The sequence below is a fragment of the Schistocerca americana genome, chromosome 4 (genome assembly GCF_021461395.2).
Source record: "Schistocerca americana isolate TAMUIC-IGC-003095 chromosome 4, iqSchAmer2.1, whole genome shotgun sequence".
Classification (NCBI taxonomy): domain Eukaryota; kingdom Metazoa; phylum Arthropoda; class Insecta; order Orthoptera; family Acrididae; genus Schistocerca; species Schistocerca americana.
In genome coordinates this window covers 125775774-125801472 of record NC_060122.1, presented here as the reverse complement: position 1 = coordinate 125801472, position 25699 = coordinate 125775774, and the positions used below count along the sequence as shown (strand labels likewise).

The following is a 25699-nucleotide window of genomic DNA, read 5'->3' as shown; positions in this document are numbered from 1 at the left end:
ATCACCAGATGAATTACACTGCGGTGAAAAAAGTTATGGAACACCTCCTAAAATCGTGTCGGACCTCCTTTCGCCCAGCGTAGTGCAGAAACTCGACGTGGTCCCAAGAAGCCATTGGAAGTCCCCTGCTGCCGTCCATAATCACGAAAGTGTTATCGACCCTGAATTTTGTGCACGAACTGTCCTCTAGATTACGCCCTTTAAATGTTCGATAGGATCTATGTCTGGCGATCTGTTGCCAAACCATTAGCTAGAACTGTCCCGAATGTTCTTCAAACCCATCGCGAGCGATTCTGGCGCTGTGACACGGTGCATTGTCATCCATAAAAATTCCATCGTTGTTTGGGAACATGAAATCCACGAATCGCTAGAAATGGTCTCCAAGTAGCCGCACATAATCGTTTCAGTTGGACCATAGGACCGAGTTCGTTCCATATAAACACAGCCCACATCATTATGGAACTACCACCAACTTGCACAGTGCCTTGTTGAGAACTTGGCTCCGTGACTTCGTGGAAAGCCGGCCACTGTGGCGGAGCGGTTCTGGGTACTTCATTCAAGAACCGCGCGATTGCTATGGTCGCAGGTTCGAATCTTGCTTCGGGCATGGATGTGTGTGCCGTCCTTAGGTTAGGTTTAAGTAGTTCTAAGTTCTAGGGGACGGATGACCTCAGATGTTAAGTCCTATAGTTCTCAGAGCCATTTAAACCATTTTTGACTTCGTGAGGTGACTAATTTCATCAGACCACAGTTTCCAGTCTTCTTGGACGCTAGTTGTATGGCCACGAGACCATGAGAGGCGCTGCAGGCAATGTCGTACTATTAACAAAGGCCGTCTGCTGCGTTAGCTCATTAACGCCAAATTTCGATGTTGTGTCGTAACGGATACGTTCGCCCTACGTCCCAAATTCACTTCATTTCACGCACTGTTGTTTATCTGTTATCACTAACAACTCTACGCAAATGCTGCTGTTCTCTGTCGTTAAGTGAAGGCCGTCGGCCATTGCGTTGTCCGTGATGAGAAGTAATGGTGTAAATGTGGTATTCTCGGCATACTCTTGATGTGGATCACAGAATACTGAATTCGCTAACGATTTCCAAAATGGAACATCCCATGAGTCTAGCTGCAACTACTATTCCGCGTTCAGAGTGAGCCGTGGCGCTCGTTACTGGCGCGCCAGTCTCTAGGATGTCCACTATCGATCTTTCGATGTTTCTTATCTTTGCTTGCCTTGTTGTTTTCCGCATTCGCGGGGCGAGTGGCAGTTGACGTTTGCTCGGGCGACCTGCTGAGACGCCGCGAGGTGGGAAGCAACCACGTATATGTGGAGTTGGTTGTACGTGGTCTGTCGGCTCAGGATGGCGGAAATGTGTTGGCTGCCTGCCTCTGTGGTCTCCTTATTTTGCTCACCGTGCCTTGCGACCGCCTAGCTTGGGTTGCTGCCTGGTGTATCCTACACGCGCCATACCGGACGTCCAGCAGAAGTTAAGCAGCGTTGTGTTTCTTTTAAAGAAAAGGAGCAAATGTATAAGACTTTTTGTAACCAATTTTGGTGACCCCTTATGTGTGGCCTTAGGGTTTACACTGCCTTTGGGGAGAGCTAATTCTTTTAAATTTAAATAGTTGGGGTTCCCTGTCCTTTAAAATCTTTTGGGGGATTTATTTGAATTTTCTCTTTGGGGTTCCTTCCTTGTGCTTGGTTAAGTGTTTACTTGTATAGCGGGAAGTGACTCCTAGTTAAAACTCGGAGAAGGTGTTTGATGTTACTGCCGCCTCCGGCATTCGTCTTTTCAATTAAGTGTTGTCATCCCTTCGAGCGACCTGATGTCACTCCTCGTTAATTAATGCTGGTTTATAAGTACTTAATTTTGAATTGGTCATTTGAATTAATATTTTGAGGCGCAATCTAGCACAAAGGCTACCTCATTGTATATCACCTTGTGCCCTGGTCTAGTACCTTAATTTTCAGTGGCACGAGTTAACTCCACTACCGGTTTTACTGATGTGCTCCCTTCAAAACCATGTCTTGTATAAGTTTGCCCCATGTGTGCCAGGCCGGCCGCGGTGGTCTAGCGGTTCTAGGCACTCAGTCAGGAACCGCGCGACTGCTACGGTCGCAGGTTCCAATCCTGCCTCGGGCATGGATGTGTGTGATGTCCTTAGGTTAGTTAGGTTTAAGTAGTTCTAGGGGACTTATGACCACAGATGTTGAGTCCCATAGTGCTCAGAGCCATTTGAACCATTTTTTTGTGTGTCTGGGAACACAGAGATGAGCTTTAGTGTGACTACAGTCGTAGTTAATGGAACCTTCATTATTGCTTGGCTTCCACTGAAGGGTTTGAGTGGAGCACAGTGTGTTTGATTGGTTATTCATTTAATTACTGTAAATTTGTTTATTTAATGAGGAGCAAGGCATTTAAAGACTGTTGGTATTAACTCCCCTAGTTGCTGGGTGTTGCTAATTCTTTCCAAATGGCCTACTACTTATCCAATGGCAGGGCTGTTGATTAGTTGGTTACTGTGAGTACAAATTCACGCTATTTATTTGTTGCCGAAATTGTTAAAGCGTCTGCGTCGTGATTCAATCACTAGCTACGTGTTTGAGCTAAATTGATATAAACCTTACAATTGCTCTCTTAAAATTTGTTGCCAGCAGAAACCCTTAAGAGAACTGAGTTTTGTCACTGCTTATGTTAACCTTTACTGGGAGCAATATTTCATGTAGTTCAACTTTGTTGGAAATGTGTATTTCTCTGATGCAATAAACGAGTGATAAAACAAAAAATCGAAGGTGCCTGGTCCTTCCTATTGCGTCCGGTTTGAAACACGTATCACAGAGTCTATAAAAACGCGTCGTGTGGACGTATTCACCTCGGAAACCTTTTCACCCGACTACTAATTACAACTGCGACAATGCACTGCCTTCTTATACCTTACGTAATAGATATTGCCTGCCATCTCTACAAGGTGTTACAAAAAGGTACTGCCAAACTTTCAGGAAACATTCCTCACACACAAATAAAGAAAAGATGTTATGTGGACATGTGTCCGGAAACGCTTAATTTCCATGTTAGAGCTCATTTTAGTTTCGTCAGTATGTACTGTACTTCCTCGATTCACCGCCAGTTGGCCCATTTGAAGAAAGGTGCTTGTGTTGACATGCGACTCACTGCTCTACAGTACTCGCATCAAGCACATCCGTACGTAGCATCAATAGGTTAGTGTTCATCACGAACGTGGTTTTGCAGTCAGTGCAATGTTTACAAATGCGGAGTTGGCAGATGCCCATTTGATGTATGAATTAGCACGGGGCAATAGCCGTGGCGCGGTACGTTTGTATCGAGACATATTTCCAGAACGAAGGTGTCCCGACAGGAAGACGTTCGAAGTAATTGATCGGCGTCTTAGGGAGCACGGAACATTCCAGCCTATGACTCGCGACTGGGGAAGACCTAGAACGACGAGGACACCTGCAATAGACGAGGCAAATCTTCGTGCAGTTGACGATAACCCTAATGTCAGCGTCAGAGAAGTTGCTGCTGTACAAGGTAACGTTGACCACGTCACTGTATGGAGAGTGCTACGGGAGAACCAGTTGTTTCCGTACCATGTACAGCGTGTACAGGCACTATCAGCAGCTGATTGGCCTCCACGGGTACACTTCTACGAATGGTTCATCCAACAATGTGTCGATCCTCATTTCAGTGCAAATGTTCTCTTTACGGATGAGGCTTCATTCCACCGTGATCAAACTGCAAATTTTAACAATCAACATGTGTGGGCTGACGAGAATCCGCACGCCATTGTGCAATCACGTCATCAACACAGATTTTCTGTAAACGTTTGGGCAGGCATTGCTGGTGATGTCTCGATTGGGCCCCATGTTCTGCCACCTACGCTCAATGGAGCACGTTATCATGATATCATACGGGATACTCTACCTGTGCTGCTAGAACATGTGCCTTTACAAGTACGACGCAATATGTGGTTCATGCACGATGGAGCTCCTGCACATTTCAGTCGAAGTGTTTGTACGCTTCTCAACAACAGATTCAGTGACCGATGGATTGGTAGAGGCGGACCAATTCCATGGCCTCCACGCTCTCCTGACCTCAACCCTCTTGCCTTTCATTTATGGGGGCATTTGAAAGCCCTTGTCTACGCAACCCCGGTACCAAATGTAGAGACTCTTCGTGCTCGTATTGTGGACGGCTGTGATACAATACGCCATTCTCCAGGGCTGCATCAGCGCATCAGGGATTCCATGCGACGGAGGATGGATGCATGTATCCTCGCTAAAGGAGGACATTTTGAACATTTCCTGTAACAAAGTGTTTGATGTCACGCTGGTAGGTTCTGTTGCTGTGTGTTTCCATTCCATGATTAATGTGATCTGAAGAGAAGTAATAAAATCAGCTCTAACATGGAAAGTAAGCGTTCCCGGACACATGTCCACATAACATATTTTCTTTCTTTGTGTGTGAGGAATGTTTCCTGAAAGTTTGGCCGTACCTTTTTGTAACACCCTGTATATTCGGATATCGCTATCCCATGATCCCATGATATTCGTCACCTTAGCCTATGACGACACGTTGCAGTTGCACGAGCTGGCTGTGCTACGCCTGAAGTTCCACAGCCCCACACAGAAGTGTGTGGGTTCGGTGGCTGGCGCGGGACGATTCCAGCGCCGCTCGCCGGCTCGCCGAGTCGCCCGCTTTCCCGCCCCTGCCCATCCTTTCCCGCCCTCCAGAGGCGTCCGTCAGACTAGTCGACGCGTCCCGCCCGTCGGCAGTCTTCTTACCCAAACTTGGCTTCCGCCCGCGCCTGGATTACTTCTAAGCGGCTTTATTCATCTCGTCACGCCCATCCTGTTCCCTCCCGTAGCCCCCCCCCCCCCCCCCCCGCCTCTCGACCCCCTACCCGCGCGACTCCTGCGCCGCACCCCGACGACGGCCGGATTTTCCATCTGCTCCTCACTTCTTTCTGTTGTGAGAACTTCTGGCTGTTGTCCTCTGCACACAGCCCGTCTTCTGCGGCTTCGCTATGAGGCGCAGGAGACGCACTAAAGAGGGAGCTAGGCAGTACTCATTGTCTGCCTGTCAGATACGAATGTGTCGCCACCCAGTCCACTGCCGCTAACCGCATGTTGCCCCAGCTATCGCGACACGCCTCTTGTCAGCTCCAGCTCACCACGAATCGTCATGAGAGCTACTCCGAAATTCTTCACATTAGTTCCCTGTCTCCACTTTCTTTCTGCAGGACAAATACCGGATGACCAAAAAGTCAGTAAAAATTTGAAAACTGAATAAATCATGGAATAAGGTAGATAGAGAGGTACAAATTGACACACATGCTTGGAATGACATGGGGTTTTGTTAGAACCAAAAAAAAATAGAAACCTTCAAAAAATGGCCGACAGATGGCGCTTCATCTGATCAGAATAGCAATAATTAGCACAACAAAGTAAGACGAAGCAAAGATGATGTTCTTTACAGGAAATGCTCAATATGTCCACCATCATTCCTCAACAATAGCTGTAGTTGAGGAATAATGTTGTGAACAGCACTGTAAAGCATGTCCGAAGTTATGGTGAGACATTGGCGTCGGATGTTGCCTTTCACCATCCCTAGAGATGTCGGTCGATCACGATACACTTGCGACATCAGGTAACCCCAAAGCCAACAATCGCACGGACTGAGGTCTGGGGACCTGGGAGGCCAAGCGTGACGAAAGTGGTGGGTGAGCACACGATCATCACTAAACGACGCGCGCAAGAGATCTCCCACGTCTAGCAATATGGGGTGGTTCTAATTAAACCCCGTGTCATCCCAAGCATGTGTGTCAATTTTTACCTCTCTATCTACATTATTCCGTGGTTTATTAAGTTTTCAAATTTATACTGACTTTTTGATCACCCGGTAGGTGCAGATAGAAAAAGAAAACACTGACATAAGAAGCGTTGAATTTCTTTTTTTTTTCACTCTACGATCACAGATCAATTTCGGTAATTGATGTCCAACTTAAGATCTACAGAGAAAGGGGAAAAACCAGATACAGCTGACAGTCTACATCTTGTAAACAATACATTACGGCTTAATGAAAATTTTTACAACATGCGCCTAAAACTGTGACTAGGTGTATTTGTTTAACATTTATATTAATATAATAAATTGAGAGTGTCATCGTAGAGAGATGCAAACAAAATACACTCCTGGAAATGGAAAAAAGAACACATTGACACCGGTGTGTCAGACCCACCATACTTGCTCCGGACACTGCGAGAGGGCTGTACAAGCAATGATCACACGCACGGCACAGCGGACACACCAGGAACCGCGGTGTTGGCCGTCGAATGGCGCTAGCTGCGCAGCATTTGTGCACCGCCACCGTCAGTGTCAGCCAGTTTGCCGTGGCATACGGAGCTCCATCGCAGTCTTTAACACTGGTAGCATGCCGCGACAGCGTGGACATGAACCGTATGTGCAGTTGACGGACTTTGAGCGAGGGCGTATAGTGGGCATGCGGGAGGCCGGGTGGACGTACCGCCGAATTGCTCAACACGTGGGGCGGGAGGTCTCCACAGTACATCGATGTTGTCGCCAGTGGTCGGCGGAAGGTGCACGTGCCCGTCGACCTGGGACCGGACCGCAGCGACGCACGGATGCACGCCAAGACCGTAGGATCCTACGCAGTGCCGTAGGGGACCGCACCGCCACTTCCCAGCAAATTAGGGACACCGTTGCTCCTGGGGTATCGGCGAGGACCATTCGCAACCGTCTCCATGAAGCTGGGCTACGGTCCCGCACACCGTTAGGCCGTCTTCCGCTCACGCCCCAACATCGTGCAGCCCGCCTCCAGTGGTGTCGCGACAGGCGTGAGTGGAGGGACGAATGGAGACGTGTCGTCTTCAGCGATGAGAGTCGCTTCTGCCTTGGTGCCAATGATGGTCGTATGCGTGTTTGGCGCCGTGCAGGTGAGCGCCACAATCAGGAATGCATACGACCGAGGCACACAGGGCCAACACCCGGCATCATGGTGTGGGGAGCGATCTCCTACACTGGCCGTACACCACTGGTGATCGTCGAGGGGACACTGAATAGTGCACGGTACATCCAAACCGTCATCGAACCCATCGTTCTACCATTCCTAGACCGGCAAGGGAACTTGCTGTTCCAACAGAACAATGCACGTCCGCATGTATCCCGTGCCACCCAACGTGCTCTAGAAGGTGTAAGTCAACTACCCTGGCCAGCAAGATCTCCGGATCTGTCCCCCATTGAGCATGTTTGGAACTGGATGAAGCGTCGTCTCACGCGGTCTGCACGTCCACCACGAACGCTGGTCCAACTGAGGCGCCAGGTGGAAATGGCATGGCAAGCCGTTCCACAGGACTACATCCAGCATCTCTACGATCGTCTCCATGGGAGAATAGCAGCCTGCATTGCTGCGAAAGGTGGATATACACTGTACTAGTGCCGACATTGTGCATGCTCTGTTGCCTGTGTCTATGTGCCTGTGGTTCTGTCAGTGTGATCATGTGATGTATCTGACCCCAGGAATGTGTCAATAAAGTTTCCCCTTCCTGGGACAATGAATTCACGGTGTTCTTATTTCAATTTCCAGGAGTGTAGACAAGCATCGTCGCATGTAATCAACAATACGGTACGACACTACCGCAATTGTGTTTGAGAAGCACATGTTCTCACTTACCCATTCCCTTTTGAATAATTTTATAACTTGGTTTCATTTATGTTTTTAATGTACTTAGTTTTCTTGCTGTGGAAAAACTAAAAACTTCTTGTAATCCCAGAACAGTTTTTCATATTTTTACTTCATTGCCCTTTGTGTAACCGTGTAGTGGTCAAATGTACTGAATATATGAAGAAAAGACCACACACTTTTTTGTGGCAACTGAACTCCATTTTTTTATGGACGCTAGCCTCGTTCACATGAAGATGGCACTTCCTTTAAAATCAAATCAGCAGTGTGCTAACTCAGAGACTTTCGGGGAAGAAATTTAGTACTGCTAAGACGAGTACAGATAAGGATTAACGGTCGCTTAGTTAAACAAAGACACCTCAGAAACTGAAACAGCTGACTGTTATTTCCTATAAACGTGTAAAAGTCAACGTAGCTTGGGCGCTCGGATCAACAAAGCAGGCGACGTTAATGTAAAATATGGAAGAGTATAATAGGGAAAATGTGACACAGCGTGGCTGAGGAAGTTATTGGAACCAAACCCATTCATTAATATGAAATAAATTAGTACAAAGAAAAAATATACATTCCAGCGTTTCGTGGGATAACGTGCGAAATAATTGTTGAAAATAACTATTGTAAAGAAATGTGGAATCATTATCTTAATTACCTAATGTTGTCATGAAGGGGCCGAGCGGTTCTAGGCGCTACAGTCTGGAACCGCACGATCGCTACGGTCGCAGATTCGAATCCTGCCTCGGGCATGGATGTGTGTGATGTCCTTACGTTAGTTAGGTTTAAGTAGTTCTAAGTTCTAGGGGACTGGTGACCTCAGAAGTTAAATCCCATAGTGCTCAGAGCCATTTGTCACGAATGGTATTTCGTGCACACCGTAAAAGCTTAGATTTATAGTACTGAGTTTTGTTGTTCTCTTAGTTTATGTATATACCCCGTAATCCACTCTGCAGATTGTCAGTTTTCGCACCAGTATTAATTACTCTCTATACTCATTCATTGACAAATGGAGCGAGGGTAAAGTCACAAGTGCACCGTCTGTACAATCCCTGTTGATTTACCTGATCATCAACGTGCTTCATATGAGATCGGTGAGTACTGACTATTACGAAACTAACTTCTTTTTCACTTGATACGTCTCGCCACTATTTCCCTCTCCTATGCTGATCTCTGTGTCTTAGAAGAGCACTTACATTCAGTTTATAAGGCCTGTAAAATCTTTACTCTTACTGCAGAATTATGTGGTATTCAAAACTTACGCTGCGTACAAACAGTGCAACGAAATGTTGGGAGAACTACACACATTAAAAAAAGTTTTGCATCACCTCGGTTCCGACAATTCCGGAACCAGTACAGAAAATTTGAATATAGGTCAACACAAACATCAGTTACATCCTTTTTATTGCTCATGAAAACCACTTATTGCATGTTGTACCACATACAGTGAGACCCCAATGCATTCCACACGTGCTCGATGGGATTTAAATCGGGGAAACAAGCAGAGCAGTCCATTCTCCGAATATCTTCGTTCCAAGAGCCCCGCCAACTACGCGCTTCGGTAAGATCATGCATGGTCATCCACAAAAATGAAGTCCGATCGAATGAACTCTTGAATAGACAGACATGGGGAAGCAGTACATTGTCACAATACTGTTGACTAGTGAGTATAGCCACAAAACCTGGATTAGTAAAACGATGATGTTCGACTATGTTCGAGGATGCGTTACGTGTTGCCACCTCTTACAATATGTCCAGCATTGTCGAACATGTTCGTTTTGATGGTCCACGTCTTGTAATGTGGGGAGTCATACAGTTGCATATGTGTAATGACCTCCTAATCTTTGATCGCGGTTCATTCAGCGGTCAATGTTAATGTGATACTGTACTAGTTACATGTATTCTTTCTTCGGGGGTGCGTATGTGTCGACTGGTAGAAGCCGATCGAAGGGAAGATCAGTTTGGATTCCGTACAAATTTTGGAACAGCTCAGGCAATACTGACCCTACAACTTAGATTAAGGAGAGGAAAACCTACGTTTCTAGCATTTGTAGTGTTAGAGAAAGCTTTTGACAATATTGACTGGAATATTCTTTTTCAAACTCTGATGGTGGCAGTGGTCAAATACGGGGAGCGAAAGGCTGTTTACAATTTGTAAAGAACCCAAATGGCATGGAAGGGAAGCAGTGGTTGAGAAGGGAATGAGACAGGGTCGTATCCTATCTCTGACGTTATTCAGTCTGTATATTGAGCATGCAGTAAAGGAAACAGAAGAAAAATTTTGAGTAGGAATTAAAATACATGGAGAAGGGATAAAAACTTTGATGTTTGCCCACTATAATGTAATTCTGTCAAAGACGGCAAAGGACCTGGAAGAGCTGTAGAACGGAATGGATACTCTCTTGATATCAGGATGTAAGATAAACATCAATAAAAGCAAAACGAGGATAATGGAATGTAGTCGAAGTAAATCGGATGATGCTGACGGAATTAGGTTCGGAAATGAGACACTTGAAGTGGTTGATGAGTCTTGCTATTTTGGGGGCAAAGTAGCTGATGATGGTCGAAGCGGAGAGGATATAAAATGTAGATTGACAATGGCAAGGAATACGTTTCTGGAGAAGACAAATTTGTTAACATCGAGTATAGATTTAAGTGTCAGGAAGTCTTTTCTGAAAGTATTTGTTTGGAGTGTAGCTATGCATGCAAGTGAAACATGGTCGATAAATAGAGAATAGAAGCTTTCGAAATGTAGTGCTACAGAAGAGTGCTGATTATCAGCTGGGTATATCACGTAACTAATGAGGAGGTATTGAATGGAATCGGGGAGAAGAGGAATCTGTGGCACGACTAGAAGAAAGGATCGGTTGGTAGAACTAGTTCGGAGGCATCAAGGTTCAAAAAATGGATCAGAGCACTGTGAGACTTAACAGCTGAGGTCTTCAGTCCCCTAGAACTTAGAACTACTTAAACCTAACTAACCTAAGGACATCACACACATCCATGCCCGAGGCAGGATTCGAACCCGCGACCGCAGCGGTCGCGTGGTTGCAGAATGAAGCGCCTAGAACCGCTCGGCCACACCGGCCGGCCTGAAGCACCAAGGGATCATCAATTTAGTGTTGGAGTGAAACGCGGAGAGTAAAAGTCGTAGAGGGAGACCTAGAGAGGAATACACTAGACAGATTCAGAAGGATGTAGGTTGCAGTAGTTACTCTGAGATGAAGAAGCCTGCACAGGATAGAGTAGTATGGAGGTCTGCATCAATCCAGTCTGTGGACTGAAGACAACAACAGCAACAACATATGGCGTTGGCCTCACTTTGTGGATGGCTTATGCGCGATTTTCTTCGGATAGTGCGAGTGGAGGGGCTGTTGAAACGAGAGGATATTCAGTAAATCAACCGACCTACCCCTTCATCCGAAGTAAATCCCATCGAGCACGTGTGGGATGCGTTGCGGAGACGTCCTGCAGCGCGTCCACATTGACCAGCGACCATCCAGCAGTTTTCCTCCGCACTGTGTGCGAATGGAACGTGTGGCGTTTATGGCACATCTCCACCTGTATTTCATTAAATCTTTATAACTACGTTTCAACCTTCAGTATAGGAAGAGTCACATCGTTGTAAGACGGCGAGAAGCGTACACCTCTCGTCACGCAACAGATGCCCTCAGAGCGTGAGAACGTTTAAATGAGTAAGATCGGTATCGTGCTGGAACCTGTACAGACAACAGGGATTCACCTGCGAGGCTTGACGGAAAGGGGGATAACTTGCATCGATTCTATTTACTGTTGAAATATGAATATACATCTGTAACCGTGCTTCTGGCGTTAGTTACGCTGATACCCTGTTAATAACAATTTCAATAACATTTAATCCCCACATAAAAGACAAAATGCCTATTTCAGTTGATATTAATAGTCACTTGTGAAACTACTGACCAGTCACTGGCGCAGACTAAGAGGTCAGGCGCCAAACTCTAAAGTTAGCTCACTACGAGTCTGTGCAATACGTGTATCTGAGTGTAAAATTTGATCTCGCGTTGAGACGGACTCTACGCATATTATAAAAATGGATGTATGTAGGTGTGTAAGTGTGTGAGTGTGTTCCACAATCTGCTCCTAAACCCTTCGACCTCTTTCAGTCAAACGTGCTACACATATACCATACTGTCAGGCGACAGTCGTTACGGGGGAAGAAGCACGGACCTATCAAAGGAATGGGGGTAGAGGCGAAAGAGAAGCGAAGCCCGCGGCGAGCAAATTCCCAAACCTCATCGTTCAGTATTGGTGAATGAGACCATTTAGTGACTTGCAGCAAACTGTGCACATGATTTCGAATCTTCATGAAATCTTTCTCGCTGACGACGCCTACAAAATCACGAAAGGAAAAATGTTTATCACCTTCTATATTTTCGTCGTTCTTATAGTAAACCTGCCGCATGAAGCATGATTTATTACTTCGTACTGCACTGAATGTAAGCGCAAAATTACATCTCTGTACGCCGCGTAGTTCAGGAGACCGTTGTCACAAACATGAAGCACAGGACCACACGCTACGTGGTACTTACGTGGACGCACAGCTGTAAATAAATACCTGCCCAACTCCGGGTCTCACCGCTAGTAGTTTATTGAAACTACTTCGGATGACGTTCTTCTGAGAGCTTCTGTTAACCTCATATCGATTCTAATTCTGTGGAGGTTTTTGTTGTGACTTTTTCGGTGCTCCACAAATAATTATGATCCAGAAATTTTGCCATGAATGATGGCAGTAGATGGGCTCTCAAAATCTCTTTCTTGAATTTTTGCTTCTATACATAGAAATAACACCAAGTGCTTTCCAAATATTCTGTAATTAGTTTTAATAGCACTGAACTTTTCCCTTTTTGCCACTTCATTATGCACTGTTTGCTGCACGCACATTAAACACTCTGGTCAACGGAGAAGAAAACACACGGGACGATGGCTACAAGACATCTTTAAAAGATAAAAGGTAAGCAAACTGCCTCCGACTATGCTACGGATAGTTTATGAGACTGACATATACCGTGTGTGATGACTCTGCCACATCTTCTTTGGTGGGAGCTCGTTACGGAGCAAGCATTGGCTCCCGCAGTGACCATACATCCTCTTAATAACCATATCCCAACTTTTGTGATGTCCTGGGAACGATCATATATGGCGGTGACATCAGAGTAATTATAGTTCTCGAATAAAAGTGTCATTTCTGTTCGACACGTTGCGCATTTCTTTCAGTTACCTTGTGTACCGCCGCGCAGGGTAGCCCCGCGGTCTTAGGCGCCTTGTCGCGGTCCAGGCTGCTGTCCCCGTCGGAAGCTTGAGTCCTCCCTCAGGCATGGGTGTGTGTGTGTTATCCTCAGCGGTAAGTTAGATCAAGTAGTGCGTAACCGATGACTTCAGCATTTTTGTCCCATAAGACCTTACCACAAATTTCCAAAAAAATTTCCTTATGTAATATTCTGTAGCAGTTGTTACAATGTATGTTCCAAGTTTCATCGAGCTGTGTCACTTGGAAATGACGCATCGTGTGACAGTTACTTTCGACTTTAAATTTTACACACCAGTGTATGATCCTGCAACATGTCATCAGAATGTCGTCAGTTCCTCCATCCGTTACTGCCTGTGCATGGTTCTTTATAAGAGCAACTCCTCTTCTGACCTCACGAAGCTGAGTGGATCCCACTCTACAACACCCAACCTCAGAAGAAACCTTGAGTCCGCCTTCTTGCGCACCATAGGTAGGAACACCAATCACTTATTTTACAAAAAGTTTACACAGTCGTTTCACTGAAATTCACAAACTCATTTTATCGTAATTATTTACCACACAATACATTGAAATTTCAATCTTCAATACCGAAATCTGTAAGCAATTGTCCATTTAGCATCTTCCAATGCGACCGTATTGTGATAAGCAGATTACAGTTTTTTGGGGGGAAGAATACATACTACGCATCATGACTGTTAGTTTTGTTCAAATGGTTGGAATGGCTCTAAGCACTATGGGACTTAACGTCTGAGGTCATCAGTCCCCTAGACTTACAACTACTTAAACGTAACTAACCTATGGATATCACACACATCCATACCCGAAGCAGGATTCGAACCTGCGACCGTAGCAGCAGCGCGGTTCCGGATTGAAGCGCCTAGAACCGCTCGTTAATTTTGATGCAGTTTTAAATATCGTATGTCCGCTTAATCAGATGACAGCATTTTCCTTCTAGTTCGGGTATGGTTCTTCTTCCGGGTGTAGAAAGCTCGTTAGTGTTATTGTGTTGGTCGACATTCTTTCGATACTTGCTAATGATTTCCTGCTGGACAACCATACTAAAAACTAAAACTACACTCCACACGAACAGGCCATGAAGGTCTAACGGGACCGACCGGCCGCCGTGTCATCCTCAGTCCACAGGCGTCACTGGATGTGGATACGGATAAGCATGTGGTCAGCACACCACTCTCCCGGCCGTTTGTCACTTTATGAGACCGGAGCCGCTGCTTCTCAATCAAGTAGCTCCTCAGTTTGCCTCACAAGGGCCGAATGCACCCCGCTTGCCAACAGCGTTCGGCAGGCCGGATGGTCACCGAACCAAGGTCTAGGTCAGCCCAACAGCGCTTAACTTCTGTGACCTGACGGGAAACGTTGTTACCACTGGGGCAAGGCCGTTGGCTAGACAACCATACGCTGTATGCATTACCGCTTGGAAATCGCTGTTCTTCGGTATCGGCGAGAATGCGGAGAATCTGCAGGAAGAATGGACCGTCGTCTTGAGTTTGTTGGGATTTTTCAATTAACAGCACAGTGCCACTTTGCCCTTACGCTGGCAGATACCGCGTCGTAGATATTCTTCCAGATTTTGTGCCAGTTAAAGCCTTTGTACTTTTGTACGATGACATTCCTGCTTTCAAATATTGGGAAAAATATTTAGCTCTTACCAAAATGTATACAGTGATGTTAACAAACGTTTGCCTCGGGAAAGGCACGAAACAAATGCGATGGCATGTAACATACATAAAAAGAATGTGGTATTATTCGGTTAATTTCCATCAACCTTGGGATCTGCCATCGCTATTTTGATGTCCTCCCGCTGTATCAGGTGCAAGTGGCTATTGTACATTGTCACTGTTTGAAAGCAGTGACCGTGAAAATATTTTTGTATTGACCTCCACGTGGCAAAAAGTACAAACTTTGACTTCTTAGACAAGTAATGCAAGGTTTCGACTTTGTACGTTCACAATGGTGACACAACACGACACGGTAAGCTATCAGCCATTTTACTTCCAAGCAATGTGTGCACAATGCAGATACAGACCTGAATATTGAAACTCAGAAAGCAGTTTACTGTATGTCATCCTAAAGGATTTTGGAAATGACTGCAGGCACATTAGTAGGTAAACTAAATGGTAGTTTCGTAATAGTAATAAATTACACAGGGCAGTCACACTATCGAAAGTAAGAAGTGAAGTGAATGTCGGGAGAGGAAGTCCTCGGTTCCCTGCTTTTGTTTTTAGAACAGAGTAACATTCAGAGATTTTCTTTGGTGGTTTACGGTATACGCAATCGATCATATTATATTTTAAGACATGGCTCTCATATAGCGTGATTATTTCATCTCAACATATATAATAAATCAAATTTAGTACATTTTTGTATTTACAACATTAATTTCAACTTCTTTATTCATGTAGCTTCTCACTTGCCGTGGCCCTCGTTCCACTCCTCCCTACCTCAGGTAAAACTGAGCAGGTGTGAAGCCGGTTTCTTACCTACTGGAGGTAGCGACACTAACCACTTTTTTCAGAAATGTTATTTACATATAAAACTTTAACATAATCGCATCACATAACAGAAAACAAACTCATCTTAGTAAACTGATTCAAAGAAGCTGGCCAGTGGCGAAAAAATGCGATTTCGTGCTAACTTTGACCCTGGTGTCGACGGATGTTAACCAGTCTTCTTCAGAAATACACAAATCCTGAAGGCAGTGTAATAGTAAAATCTACGAACCCACAAACGAATATATCAACATTACCCGTCATACAGAGTCTAGAAGTCCACAAATGCATGGAAATATGAAATATATATCATAAAATATAACAAGAAACAATAAAAAGTAGTACTTGCTAAAATTTCGCATGATAAAAACACATAATAATGAAGCACTCTGACACTGTCCAATCAATTTATGTTATCAGTGCACGTCACTGTACACATCCCTATGATCAGGACCTTTCAAGCAAGAACAGTAAAAATCCAAAAATAGAACCCATCAGGTAAAATGTCAGGTCAGGAAAGCGTGAACCACAGGAAAACAAAGCAGGTGGCGGGTTCACCGAGATGAAAGTACGCTTCCAGTATAAACGGCCAGTAACGGAAGCGCTTTAGGGAGAGTGGGGGAGTGAGACAGCAGTTAGAAATAAAGAATGTTAAAGGACACTACTGAAGTAAAATATGCTAAATTACTTACATATGAAATTATGTGCGCTGGCAGTATATTCTCATTGGACAGATGTCAGGTCGCTTCAATATTTGGTGTTATTCCAGTATAAAATTGTGGCCATGCGGTTCTCGGCGCTTCAGTCTGGAACCGCGCGACCGCTACGGCCGCAGGTTCGAATCCTGCCTCGGGCATGGATGTGTGTGATGTCCTTAGGTTAGTTAGGTTTAAATAGTTCTAAGTTCTAGGGGACTGATGACCTCAGATGTTTAGTCCCATAGTGCTCAGAGCCATCTGAACCATTTTTGAACTAGTTTTTATTCTTTTCCGTTATATTTTGTTATATGATATTCCTACTCCTTTGTGTGAATCTAGGCTCTGTATGACGCGTAATTTTGACACGTTCGTTCCCGGATTTGTAGTTATTGCTGTTACATTGTTTTCAGGATATTCTCTCTCTGAAGAAGACAGATTTTCATCCGTCGAATCCGTTTCCAAAGGCTGAACAAAACTACCTGTTGTTGCAACCAGTTGGCGGCTTTGTATTCGTTTACCAATCTCTAGCAGTTGCTGAAGCGCAGCCATGTTCATAATATTGAAACTCATTTCATCAGTAATTATGTACTCTACAGTACATTTATATTTCAATCTTAAATAAGGAAATCTGTAAACAATTGTTCATTGAGCAGCTTCTTAGGTGACAGCTTTGTAGCATGCACGTTAGTTATTTTGAGAAATAATCCATACTTCGCATATTAGTTATTAATTTTTTTATATTTCGTGTTATTCTCTTGTCATGTACAATCAGAAGTCTTCTTCACTCCTGTCCCATTCGGGGAATATGTAAAAGGTAGCGTCTCCTTTTCACCTTTTGACGAGATTTTTCTTCGTTTTCGAGTACGGGTGTCCATCGACATGTAGAAGCCCCGTTGGTGTTATAGTCTTGAGTGGTGTGCTTTGGATACTTCTTAATCTTATTCTGCTGGAAAACCACAGATTGCCTGTGTTGCCGATTACGAATTGGTAATCACCGGCGTTAGTGCGACAGCTGATAAGACATACTGGCGAATAGGCAATATGAGTGCACTCTAATCTTGAACATGTTGTGATATTTCTATTGAGAGCATAGTACCACTTTGTGATAATGTTGGTGGATAATGGCTGATCTTGGATGTTCTTCCAGATTTTCTGCATGTTAAAGTCTTTATATGAGGCTGAGTCTAATGAAAACCTTAAATTTGTAATAACAAATCGAAATTTCGCGCCGTTAGCCTGTAAGTTGATAAGCGTACTACAAACAGCATGTAGAATTGCCTGTAGGTGGCAGCATAGTGCAGATGCACACATACCGTCGCAGTATCAGTATAAAGATGGCCGCCCCACTGTTGTTCGGTTTTTGCGTAGTGAAGGTGTGAAACCTATTGAAATTCATCGACGAACGAAGGTTCAGGACGGTGATGCATGTTTGTCACAGCAGCGAGTTCAAAAATGGTTCAAATGGCTCTGAGCACTATGGGACTAAACTGCTGTGGTCATAAGTCCCCTAGAACTTAGAACTACTTAAACCTAACTAACCTAAGGACAGCACACAACACCCAGCCATCACGAGGCAGAGAAAATCCCTGACCCCGACAGCAGCGAGTCTACGAATGAAGTAGGAAGTTCGTAAATGGTGTGACTTCAGTGGAAGATTCTCCTCGTCCAGGTCAGGCACAACGAGTTGTGACTCCACACAACAATGCAGCAGTTGAAGCCAAAGCGAAGAAAAACCGCCGAGTGACACTGAATGACATTGCAGCATGTTTACAGATTAGTCATAGGTCATTGTGCATGATGTGCTCCAGTTTCACAAAGTGTCTGCTAGATGGGTGCCAACGCAGCCGACTCCTGAAATGAGAGAACGACGTGTTGATGCTTGTGAAGAACTTCTTCGGCGCTTTGAACGAGAAGGTGATGGCTTTATTGCATGAATAGTTACTGGGGACGAAATCTAGGTTCACTTCCACCAACCGGCAACGAAGAGAGCGAGCAAGGAATGGCGCCATTCCTCATCACCAAAACCAAAGAAGTTTTGAACAGAACCATCAGCAGGGAAGGTTATGCTGACTTTTTTTGGGATGAAAAAGGCGTAATTTTGGAGCATTACATGCCTAGAGGGACCACTGTCACCAGTGTACAATACACAGATCTCCTAAGAAATCATCTACGGCCTGCAAACAAATCAAAGTGACGTGGATTGCTGTCAGCAGGTGGCGTTTTGCAACATGACAATGCAAGGCCCCACACTGCCCGTACAACAGTTGCAACAATCGCAGACCTGCATTTTGAGTGTCTTCATCATCCACGATATTCGCCAGACCTTGCCCCAAGCGATTTCCATATGTTTGGACCACTCAAAGACGCAATGGGAGGGAAGAAGTTCCGTTCTGATGTAGAGGTACGCCACGCGGAGCATGAGTGGTTGCGCGGACTACCAAAACAATTTTTTTCTAAAGGAGTTTGTGCCCTTTGTAAGCGGTAGAGCACTTGCATTGAGCGTGAGGCAGATTATGTTGAAAAGTGATACAGCTTTATACCACTTCTGCACAATAAATAATATTTAAAAAATATTCAAGGTTTTTATTTGATTCACCTTCGTACTTGTGCCCTATGACATTTCTACTTTTACTCTGCGTCAAGTTGTTGTACACTTCTTTCACTATAACAATACTGTTTTCTGGAGTTCTGACTTCAGTCTAATCATATTCTATGAGGAAATGTTTCAGATTATATAATTCATTCGGTATTTGTTGGACGTCTACTGTAGGGCCCAAGATTGTCTGTGCTATTTGTTGTTGTTAAGCGATTTCTTCCACTGTTGGTTCATTTTATATACTTACAGCACTTCCGCTTTATTGTACATACCCGTAAGGTTTAAACTGCCAATGTCTTTCGTTAATGTCAGCGTTTCACATTTAATCCTAAAAATATGTCGACCCCTGAAGAAGTGGTCGGAAGAGAATTAAATGCTTTTGGTCAGATCTTTCAGCAGTGCCAGGATTTGTGCCACGTAACCTACTTTGAACATTTTTGGATGTACACCAAGTCCATACTCCGTATTTTGTAGAGACCTTTGACTGTGCTGACATAGTCAATCACAGCTAGTCAAAATCTGAATATTTGCAGGGAAGGGAAGAAAATTCATCGAAGCCTAACAAACAAATAGATGAAAGTACCCAGTGTTTAATGCAAAGAAAGATGAAGTAAAATAAGAAAATGAAACTGCCGATAAAGGAAAATAGCATCCTGTTTAATTATGTCACAGATTACTGCATTTGAACTGTAACTTTCAAACAGTAAACAGTAGACATTATAGAACTCGTAAAATATGGTTTTTAAAATGGAGTTTGACAACCGAAAATTAAGAATTTATCTCAGTTAGAGGGTTTCACTACCAGTAGTAAAATAAAAAAGAAGGAAAACTAACGTAATAGGAAGAAGCTATATGTTATTTCTGAGTGTAGATGTCACCTTCCACAAACTCAAAGGCATTGAGAGGAAGTGGGTAGAAGCCCAAAACACGCAATGTTCTACTTTAAAGCTGTTCTGAAAGTTCAGAAACTATTACGCAGTGCTTCACGGAGAAATCATCTGTCTCGTTGCTGAGTAGCCGACATACGGCGACGTATGTGAACATCAGCTACAACTGCGTTAACACAAATTACTGAATGACTTTGCTCGAAATTCCCATTCGTTTATTACTAGTTACTGTAACGAGTAGAAAAAGAAGTAGGAAAAGCTAGCTATACATTAACTTAACATAGTAATATCTGAAACGGTTTATACATTCCTAAAACACCATTCCAACTTATTGAAACAAAAAAAGAACCGAAGGTTTATAATGTCTACAATATCGAATGTGGTACTTTCTCACTCTGGATCAACTATCGAGAATATTAATCCATTTCTCTCTCCATTCATGCGAGGCTGTCCATACTTTCGCTTTTCCACCCAATTTTCAAACAACTCATAAATATAGCTCTGACAGCAAACGGGTAAGTGTTGGTTACTAGCGTCGGTTGTGGTTCAGAACACGTCGCCCCATCTTAAAAGAACAGCAGTAGATTCAAAACCCCATTACCGGAAGTGACTGTCTTTCGGGTCGAGTGCACAAATCACTCCACGGCTCTTCTCTGCTCGTTTTTATTCATGAGCAGGTGCCTGCCGTATATTGGATGAATTTTTATGGTCACGTTTCCACTTATCCCGCGTTCCTCTTGATCTCTCTTGTTCTTGTAATACGAATATTAGCTACCATATTTCTTTTGCTTTCCGCTGAAGATGAAAACACACGGTGAAATTATGTGACCGCTCAGCGTACTCAGGTTGTGCCCAAGACTTAGTTAATGACAGAAAAGTGCTTATTATCATAGTGAAACCGCTCGTTTTCTTCATCTGCCTGATGAACGGTACACATTGCCAACAATCAACATATTTAATATATCCAATGCAATGCACTGCTCTGTAATTTAACCTTAAATTATTTATCCATTTTTGCTGATTTGTACCAGGGCAAACGACACGTCTTATCATCATTTATTTGTAATTTCTGCTACCAGTTACAGTTTAATTTCTTTTTAATGTTTAATCTAACATAATACAACGCGTTTCAAACATTTTCTGTTTATCGTCAGCCATTTATACATACATACAAACAGAGAAATGTCACGTTTATACATACAGACAGACAAATGTTACTTAAAACGTATGTATAAACGCCTGATGACGAACAGAACATATTCGAAACACGTTGTATTATGTTAGATTAAACATAAAACAAATAAAATATTACTGGTAGTAGAAATTACAAATAAATAATTATCGCACACAGTCACGTTTCACAAACGTAGCAATTATGGCCGAAAATGACGTCTTATCATCATTGAAATGACTGATTTTGCTCTGTCAGAATCTGATATCTCTATTTTAAGTGCGTCCCATGCATCGAATTTTTAAAGCCCTCTTTGCACAGACTCCAAAACTGTAAGTTTATCTGTTGTGCTCTTTACATTTACTCGAATTTCATTATATATCGGAAATATTTTAAGATTTTTTAAGCGTGTAATACACTGAGATATTAACACTTTTCAGGAAACCTAGCTAGAATAGTCGATCTTCATCTGCTGATAACACTGGTAGTACAGCTAATAAAAGCTCGCATTACAAAAATGCTTAAAAAATACACATGGAGTGAATAAGTTGTGATTAGCAGATGTAAACCACTAGAAAATCGTTAGGATATTGAAGTTATGTGACTAAATAGTAAAGAGAACTGGAATAACGTTGAACGTAGGTCGATGTTATATGTTACCAACAGCATAATGAAAGAAGCTGCATACTTCAGGCGATTTACAAGGGTACTCCAATGCCTATCCCTCCATAATCAGGGGACGAGAATAAGCTACATGCGAAACACAAATGAGGAAATATGAGAGAAGAAAATCCGAGAGATTCAATGAAAGAGAGAATACGTATTAATAAAAATGAGCAAGAAACTATGCAATCGTATTAATGAATACACAGCGATTTTCTATTACAAACTTTAAAATAAAACTCCAAAATACGATCAGTAGCTATTTGGAAGATACTTCACATATTCACATAGGCAGGAACTATGTCCAAGCATGTAGCTGACCTTTGTAGACTTCTCAGAAACCACCATTACCTTCCATTACGTAACTGTAATAATTTAATAATATGCAATACTGTTACAGAAGCCAACAGTTACTCAAAAAAAGGATTATAAACTGTGCATTTGCAGAAATTTTATGAGTGACCGCTTTTTGTGTTAAACTCATTTGCACCGATGTTTCATCAAACAGAAGTAACTACTGTATATATGCGGTGTCTGTTAGAGGGACGCCGGACGTTGTGGCCGAGCGGTTCTAGGCGCTACAGTCTAGAACCGCGCGACCGCTACGGTCGCAGGTTCGAATCCTGCCTCGCACAAGGATGTGTGTGATGTTCTTAGGTTAGTTAGGTTTAAGTAGTTCTAAGTTCTAGGGGACTGCGGCACTGGTTCGCCAGTATGCCGTATGCACAGGTGCACTCACTCCCGTATTAGGACAATGTTAATGTCTAAGGATACGTTTACTTCGGAATTCTACAAGTGAGGTGTGAATTAGAACGCTATAAAATGGCCTTTCGTATTTGCAAAATCATTCTACGTACCTAAGTACTGGCACAAAGGATTTAGAGAACAAGTGTATCGGCCGTGGCTCGTCAATACAATGCCCTTCCAGATCTGCTGACTCGAACCCAGTGGATATTTAAAGGCTTTGGTGTATTCCAGCCGTACTGACTTTATCGAACAACGTGAGCGCATTGTGGATGGTTGTAAATACATTTGAAACACGCTTGAAATTTTCGGAAATGTATAGGCGTCAGTGAGGAGCCCGCCTTCCTATGCAAGGTGGCCGTCTGGCTCAGCTGCTGTAATGCATTGGTCCACAAGTCCATATCTGCAGTTTGAATCCTAGGAGACTCTGTTTTAAGGTGTTTCATGCATTCAATCGTAATACTTCGTATCGCGGGCACCATTGGTTACAGGACCGGCACTGACGTGACAAAAGTCATGGGGCATGTCCTGATACCGTGTCGGAGCTCCTTTCTCCAAGCGTAGTACGGCAGCTCGGCGTGGCATGGACTCAACAAGTCGCTTAACGTCCCCTGCAGCAACAAGCCATGCCTGTTACACAGCCACCCATTACTGCTATATTGATGCTGATTCAGGATTTAGTGCACGAACTGGCCTCTCGATTATGTCCTATAAATGTTACGTGGGATCCACGTCAGGTGATCTGCGAGCCAAATCAGTCACTCGAACCGTCCAGAACGTTCTTCAAGCCAATGGTGAACAATTGTGGCCCAGTGACACGGCACATTATCATTAAAAAAAATCAGCATTGCTTTGGAACGTGAAGTGGGTGAATGGCTGCAAATGGTCTCCAGGCAGCCAGACATAGCCGTCTGCAGTCAACTATCAGTTCAGCTGGACCAGAGGATCCAGTCCGACCGATGTAAACATAGCCCTCACCATTATGGGGCCGCCACCTGCTTGCACTGTGCCTCGTTGACAACTTGGCTCAGTGGCTTCGTGGGGCTTGCACCACACTCAAACCCTACCGGCCGTCTAGGGTCCATCAATATGGTGACAATTCTGCAGGTGATACCGCGCAATTAGCAAAGGCACTCGCGTCGTCCTCTGCTGCCATAGCCCACTGACGACACGTGTTGCCGCACTGTCTTAACCCTTTCGTGAGCCGTGGTAAACATGCTTCCCACTACAATGAACTCGCTCCTAGTCCCATGGGATTCACAGTTCCCATCTCTGTACCGTGCTACCACCTAGTGAGCAGTATAGGGTACTGGAATGAGATTTTCACTCTGCAGCGGAGTGTGCGCTGATATGAAACTTCCTGGCAGATTAAAACTGTATGCCGGACCGAGACTCGAACTCGGGACCTTTGCCTTTCGCGGGCAAGTGCTCTACCAACTGAGCTACCCAAGCACGACTCGAGCCCCGTCCTCACAGCTTTACTTCCGCCAGTACCTCGCCTCCTACCTTCTAAACTTTATAGAAGCTCTGCTGCTAGGTTCACAGGAGAGCTTCTGTAAAGTTTGGAATATAGGAGGCGAGCTACTGGCGGAAATAAAGCTGTGAGGACGGGGCGTGAGTCGTGTTTGGGTAGCTTCAGTTGATAGAGCACTTGCCCGCGAAAGGCAAAGGTCACGAGTTCGAGTCTCGGTCCGGCACACAGTTTTAATCTGCCACGAAGTTTCAGTATAGTGGACTACTTCTAATCGGAATTTCCAGCCGTTTTTGCTGTACCTTCGCGCAGAGCCATTGTATAGCTGAGTGTTGCTCTGGAGAGGAACATTTAAGTGCTGTTTGCGTGACATTTTGGGTTTTTTTCCTCAAAGCTATAGTATAAGGTAAATACTTTTGATTTACCCACATTTATGAAGGAAAACGTAAAATTGGAACAAGGATAATTCCAATTTGAAACAAAAGGAGCCATTTCTGAAGTAAAATGGATGGATAACCGTCCAGTAGCTTTCCTGTCCTCCATTCATGACCCATGAAAAACAGCCACAGTGAGAAGGAAAAACAAGGTTGTTACTAGTACAGAAATTTCTTGTCCTGAAGTTGTGGCAGAATACAACAAAATAATGGGTGGTGTGGATAAGTTTGATCAATTACGAGAAAGGTATGGTATTGGCAGACGTTCTGTAAAATGGTGGCACAGGATATTTTATTTCCTGGTGGACGTTGCTCCAGTGAACAGCTTTATCCTGTGGAAAATAAGGAAAAGAGAAAGTGGACAGCATGATCAGCTCACATACAGGATCCATCTAGCCAGACAATTGATCGCTGGCTTCTCATCCCAAAAAAGGCCTGTCTTTCTGGCAAAAAGGGGTAAAGCACCTGAAGATTTTCGTCATGTGGCTGCAGGGGAGCATCAACCCATTTTAGGAGAAACCTACTGGACGTGCCGTCATTGTAGTACCAAAGCTGCGGAAAAGAGCACTCGCTGTGTTTGTACATATTATCAAATACCACTTTGCATAGACCCATGTTTCAGAAAATTCTATGGCAAGCAATTGTGAACAATCATTGTAACAAGAGAAGTGAATTTATGAAATAAAGATGACATATAGTGAAAAAGTTGGTATTGTCATTTAACTCCAATGAAGGGCAGTGTATAGAATACTTCCCACCTTGTTGTGTGACCTCACTTTCACAGTTGGAACAAATTTGATATTCTGTATGATAAATATACCTATCTGTTAACTACTATCTGCTCTCAATTTAAAAAAAAAACTGCTCAATAATTGTGCCCACGAAATGGTTAACGGATACGTTCGTCGTACTTACGTGTTGCTTGTCTGATAGCACTGACAACTCTATGCAAATGCAGCTGTTCTTGGTCGTTAAGTAAAGGCCGCACGCAGTTATGTAGACCGCGGTGAGAGGTAATGCCTAAAATGTGGTATTTTCGGCACACTGTTGACACTGTAGATCTTGGAGTACTGAATTACCTAAAGAATTCGGAAATGGAATGTCCCAAGCGTGTAGCTGCGACTACTGTTCCGCGTTCGAAGTCTGTTAATTCCCGTCCTGCGGCCAAAATCATGTTGGAAACTCTTTCACATTAGACACCTGAGAACGAATGACAGTTCAGCCAGCACACTGCCCTTTTATACATTGTGTACGCGATACTACCACCATCTATATATTTGCATGTCAGTGTCCCATGACTTTTGGCGCTTCCGTGCATGTTGGTTAGGAGTGTTGGCTTCTTTCACTGTCTTCTACTCATCCCTCTCGTGCGTACACATAATAATTGTCAAATACCATGCACGGATAGGGAAATGTATCTGCGATAGTCACACCGACATAAAAACTAAGGAAAATAGGAAGAAGTAGTATAAAAAGAGTAGACAATTTCAATTATAAAATTGCCAATCGACTTATAGATTATAAACA

At 43.8% G+C, this 25699-nt stretch overlaps 1 non-coding gene across 1 annotated transcript; it reads right to left on the bottom strand.

Moving 5' to 3' along the window:
- Positions 1-23645: 23645 nt before the first annotated feature.
- Trnas-cga lies at positions 23646-23720 on the bottom strand. The gene has a single exon. It is a non-coding gene; the product is annotated as a tRNA-Ser (tRNA).
- Between the last annotated feature and the right edge of the window lie 1979 nt (positions 23721-25699).